This window comes from Convolutriloba macropyga, chromosome 3, assembly GCF_964194025.1.
Source record: "Convolutriloba macropyga chromosome 3, txConMacr16.3, whole genome shotgun sequence".
Taxonomy (NCBI): domain Eukaryota; kingdom Metazoa; phylum Xenacoelomorpha; order Acoela; family Convolutidae; genus Convolutriloba; species Convolutriloba macropyga.
The window spans coordinates 14,048,255-14,054,254 of record NC_134470.1 but is presented as its reverse complement, the minus strand read 5'-3'; the positions used below and the strand labels follow the sequence as shown (position 1 = coordinate 14,054,254).

Genomic DNA, 6,000 nt, shown 5'->3' with positions numbered 1-6,000 from the left:
AGCGTGCGAGGTAGAGAAAAAAGTATTACTACAACCGAATGCTTATTCAGATCAGGCTTTCTTTTTTATTTTTGAGAGTATAAAAAGGATACGCGTATTACACCATGTTTTACCATTCCCACGTATTAGCCCTCGACCACTATTACAATACAGGGAAAAGAAAAATAGCAATTTCTTGTGTTTGCGAACAAATTAAACACCAGATAGGTCTTTAACATAGGCACAAACGCGTACACTTACCAACATGAAATTTATTTATCTTTGGGCTATATAAGTAAGGAAAAATTGCAAAAACTATGATTGCTAGCAACATAAATATTAATTTCAAAATTACTCGCTAATGGCTAATCCCAAATTTTTCCACCTTTTTTCGGCCAAAAGTGAAGTTTTGTTACTTTTTTCCCTTTTTACCTTCAAGCGGTTTTCCTTATAGCGCTTAGTTACACTAAGTTATAATGTTATCTACAGTTATCTCATTTGTGGCGATGATAAAACAAGTATTGGTGTGGGATAGACTAGTTTAGAATTTCCCCGGAATTTCACGCGGAGATATAGATAGATTCTGAAATATTGAATGATTTCAAAATGAACAAGAAGCCGAACTCAATAGGAATATTGAACAAAAAGAGCAACTGTACCAAATTGAACAAACAGAAAAAAAGTGAACAGAATTTGTTATCTTTATTCAAACCAAAGATAGTCCGAAGGCAATATATACGTTATATGGTACCTTTGAGTTAAAGCTGTCCCACTTTTTCTTGTCGTTATTTACTATGACGTCACAATTTCACGTGGGTTCATTTACTACAATGTGAATTAAAAATTATTTATTCCTTATTTTTATAGTTACTTTAACTAGCTTGTTAAAGATACGGTATTATTTTGAAGTTACCATTTACTATACCTTACAAAAAACACGACCTTAAACTTTACCTATTTATAGTAATTGCCTTATAGCCATAAGTCACTGAAAAGGTGAGAAGTTTAAATTGATTGTCGCGCCGTTCCTGTAAATAAATCAAGTTTTTCCGCCTAATTTTTCCGATTTCGTGCAAATAATATGCGCCCACTAAGCTGGGGGGGGGGGGGGGGCACAAAAGTCCCAAATTATATATTGTTGTGAATTCGGAAACAATAAAATGTTACTCAACAAAAATTTTCAAGAAACTGGGACTTATACAAAATTAATGCCCATTTTCCATGATTGCGATTGAAAACCCGGTTGGACCCCCGGTTCAGGAAATTTCTTCTCATAGAACGGAGGAATGTGATTGCGCATTTTACATTATATCAATTACTTCGCGCAATTGATTAAACTGTACCCAGGTTGAGGTGCCATCCGGAAGTGACCCCTGATCAGACCGTGCCAGACGAAAGTTACCTCTGATCAGACCCTCCCAGACCAAAGTATCCTCTGATCAGACAAAAGTGCGCTCGAAACACCGTGTGCGCTCTAAGTGCGCTCGAAACTGTCTCTGATCAGACCTTCCCAGACGGAAAGGACCTCTGATCAGACCATAATCAGACCATTGTCCAGACGATTGTGCGACCATGGCGCAGTTCAAACCCAGACCATTGTCCAGACGATTGTGCGCTCAAAATCAATTCTGATCAGACTATTGTGCGCTCAAAAGTTACTCCTGATCAGACTATTGTGCGCTCAAAATCACCTCACCGCGCAAATTTTGTTATAATATATTCATTTCATACAAAATGATGTTTGCATTATTATATTCATCTAAAGAAAAGACCATTCTAAAAGTATTATTGCTAAAGAAAAGATAAACCAACTGCTCAGTAAAAAATTATTTAGTATACATTAGTGCATATTTCCAACTCAATGGATAAACTTAGACAGCTTTCCATATAAAACATCGTATACTACAGTTAAACAAAATTTCCTTGTAAGGGGACTGACATGTTCAATCGGTTGGACCCCTTTGGTTCTGATCAAAGACATCAGACTCTAGATCTGTCTGTGATCAGAATGTTGCTTTTTGTTGCCTCTTGACCGAACCGACATCTCTCTGTAAAAAAGACAAAAGAAATCAAAAAAAAATTCCGCTCGAATTGGTCTATGATCAGACTAATGTGCGCTTGAATCCGCTTCTGATCAGACCATTCACATCCTGAAGTGACTTCTGATCATACCATCCCCAGACCAAAGTGACCTCTGATCATACCATCCCCAGACCGAAGTGTCCTCTGATCATACCATCCCCAGACCGAAGTGACCTGTGATCATGCCATCCCCAGACCGAAGTGACCTCTGATCATACTATTGTGCGCTGGAACCAAATCCCAGACCCTGTAATTTTGGTCTGGGAACACACCGTGTGCGTTGGACCTGGTCTGATCAGAGGTCACTTCCGGATGGCACCTCAACCTGGGTAACGTTTTTCTTTTAAACTTTAGTATCAAAGGAGTTTTAGAACTGATCAAAATTGTGTCACTATTTTCTATTATTGATGCACAATTTCGTCATCAATTTTGGATATGCAATGGAAATTCTCAAAACCGTTATTATAGTCTATAACTCCTTTCCCAATTGAGGTCGCAGACCGAAAGTCGATAAGTCCAGACCAAAATGAACGCAGCAGGTGGGCGTCGTGCGTTAAAACGCGCAATTAAGAAATATAAATAGAAGATAAAATTTATTCTGTTTCATATTTTTGGGCTTTTACTCTCTAATAATTTTCTAACATTACAACTTTGATTGATAATGCTTGAAATACTTTTGTCTGAAAGCTACAGAAAACTTTTTTGCCCAAAAAAGTTACCAAGACCTGAATAGAAAGATTTAAGCCGAATAAGTTTTGCCCCAATTTCTGTGAAATAAGCTGCTGTTAAGCAGTTACTTCATTCAGTAAATGCAACAAGATGCTCATTTTTTGCAAAACAGAGGTTTTTGTCAATGCGAAAATTGATTTACTGATAACTAAATCTGTTTTTCTTTTGAATCTAATATGCATTAACTGCTAGTGGCTGATTTTATCATTAACTTTTTTGTTCAGAAAGTTCAAGTAAATTTGTTTCGCAGTAATTGTTTAATAGGATTATCCAGCTTCATTAAAAGAAGAGTTAAAGTTGAAAATTCGTTAAAAAATATATGCCAATATTTTTTTTTCAAAAAACTTGTTTGTCCTATTTTATGGGATCATGTGATGTCTATGTTTGAGCTTCTTTTATAATGATCATCTATGCCAGAGAGGTTACAATGTGTCAATAGCAAAGATTTAAAATAACGGAACATGGAAATAGTTTCTTGCCCATCTTGGTTTCTGTTGTCCAAAGAACCAAAAGTTAAGATTTGGGTCTCAATATTTTTTTGTGTCCGTGCATACAGAAAATCGCTTTTGTTAAAATTTTTGTTCGTTACAATTGAGAAACATTCTGTTTTAGGAAGAAAAATTTTCTCTCCTTGGTTATTGTTTGAATTTGAACAGATATACATCTCGAAAATCATAAATTGCTGCAGACACAATAGTACAATAATTTAATTCAATTTTTGTAGTGAAATTGAATCCTATTTTGCTAATGTAATGCAGAAAGTTTTTGAAAATTGTTTTGAACAGTATTTCGGACTCTTTAACGGTTGAAAGACTGTGATTCTTGTCAAAACATGCTTGATATACTCAAAATCAAAAAGGGAATCATCACCTTTCTACTGGATCTGATATACTTGCAATTTATGGAACAGAATTTCAATGGATAAAGTAATCAAACGTAACCTATTAAAAATTACCGATGAACATCTTAAAATGGTAGTGTGTTTCAAAAACTTAGTGTCCGTGAATAAAAATGATTAAGAACAATTTGAACAAAAAAATTAAAAGAGTTTTGAAAGAATTAAATTTTTGTTAGAATTCTTCTTCATTCTGAAATATTCTTTGTTAAAATTATTTATATTTGGCTTAAGAACTTAAGATAAATTTGAATGAAGTTGCAAGTGTATGGCTAGTTGGTAAGGATTTTTTAAATTTAATTATCATCTAGCCAATACTTTGTTGATATAATCAATTTTAAATGAGAAAAATTACGCCAACAGTGTCTTTAACCTAAACTACTTTCAAGTTCTTTTCCAAAAAAAATTTTTTCTGCTCTCAATTTTTTATTGGCGATTAATTAATTTTGATGAAATACATGATTACTTTTCAGTCGCAGGAAAATATTTGCTGAACTTTTTTTTATCTTGAACGTTGTTGAATGAAGCATTGTTTTAATACTTTGTGCGTTTTGTTTTTCTGTCTAATCTAACCCCATCGACTACAATATACAAAAGCAGAGCGTTTTGTTGTGAATTTGTTTTGTTGTAGGTTCCACTTGCAATAATAATGACATAAAAAGAACGCTAGATTTTGAAAAATTTATCCTAATTTTTAAAATGTTGTGATTATTTGTTCTATTTTTCTTATATTGCTGAAAACTATGCATCCAGATTATATGTCAACTCAGAAGATTTTTTTTCTCTCTGGAATTATAAACGGTCATTTGAACTTGAATTTTGACACGTTCAGATAGATATTCATGAATCATCTTCATACCCTGAACGAGAGTAAGAAAGAGAACACTATGTGAATCACATTAAGAGAAATATGTTTTTTTTGCAAAGAATCTGAACGCAAAGACTCGCGTATTTTGATTGCGTCTGCTTCTTATATTCAAGCTATTCATATTATATTATAATTTGACAAATTTTGATGAATTTAAATGGTGTGTATGATTGAATATATAGAAGGTTTTAAACCATGTTTTTTCGGAGAAACGGATAAGAAATTACTCATTATGTTTCTTTGTCTTGTTTTCTTGATTTCGGATAGAAATTTACAATTATGTCTCTCAATTTCCATGGACAATTAATTTTTGAAACTGCTGGCGGTTTAGTTTTCAATAACTGTGAAATTGTCAAATTGCAGTTCAAGGTTAAAATTTTATTCTGATAACGATTTTTTTTCGGGCTAATTTTTGTTGGGGACCCTATTCCAAGTTATACATGAAAATTGTCGATGTTATGCATGAAAATTTTTTGGTAGTGCTAGATCAAATAGTAGTAATTTTGCTATTTTTTTCTTATATTTGACCTTGTTTTTTTTCAACTGACGTCATTTTAAAGAAAAATTAGATTCTTCATGAATGCATTTCTGTTATACTGTCCTGAAATATGAGTAAGAAGTTTTGGAGCTGAATTCAAAAATATTGGTGGTTGAGATATGGAAAATGGATAATTTTTGAACTTTTTGAAACTTGCCTTCAGATTGCAACAAAATTGCGGTACTCACTGGGACAGCAAACAGCACTTGAAATTTTTATAAAGCGAATTATAATATATTGTTTTTTGCAGAAGAAAGCGTATAATCAAATTAATGTCTGTACATATTCATCTAAGTTAAGCAGCTTTGATCTTGGAATAATTTGAAAAACTTATGCTGAATCCCAATAACGATCATCCTGGTTTTATTTCTCAACTTGTCATCGTGACTGGCTTCTAGATGAATTTCAAGGTATCCAAAAAATGACACTAGAATCTTTATTCTATTTTGCAAGGTATTAAAGCTCTCACATTTTTCACAAATCAATATTGAGCGCATACTTCTTGGTGTAGAACCTTTTCACTTGAGCGCTTCGGGAATACGAGGAATTTTATACAAGAACTGTCTTTAAAAGCAAAAAAAGAGTTCACGACAGCAAGAAAAATCCGTCAGCTGGAAAATGTGGTTTTTGCAAGACTGCACCAGTTCAAACGAATGGGCGGCAAAAAATCAGTTGCAGAGAACTCTCTTTTTGTGGCCATTTGTCGGAACTCTTAGACATCATCTTTGATTTCCTTATTTAACTGATTGTTATAGCTCAAATTCTTCTTTGAACTACATCAATTTGCCAATAATCTGCAAAAACGATGCCAACTTTGCTTTAAATATCTTTCCAATAATTATTCATCAACTGTTTTTGTTTAGGCTTTCCTCAAGTACTCAGCGAAGAATAGTTTTTGCAAGACTTATT

General features: G+C 33.4%; 1 protein-coding gene across 1 annotated transcript in view; it reads left to right on the top strand.

Moving 5' to 3' along the window:
- The window catches only part of LOC142336542 (uncharacterized), a 127,690-nt gene continuing 121,690 nt past the window's right edge, over nt 1-6,000 (top strand). Inside the window, exon 1 of the mRNA XM_075385450.1 lies at nt 1-975. The gene's annotated coding sequence lies outside the window, so the exon portion shown is untranslated. The remainder of the gene's footprint in view (nt 976-6,000) is intronic.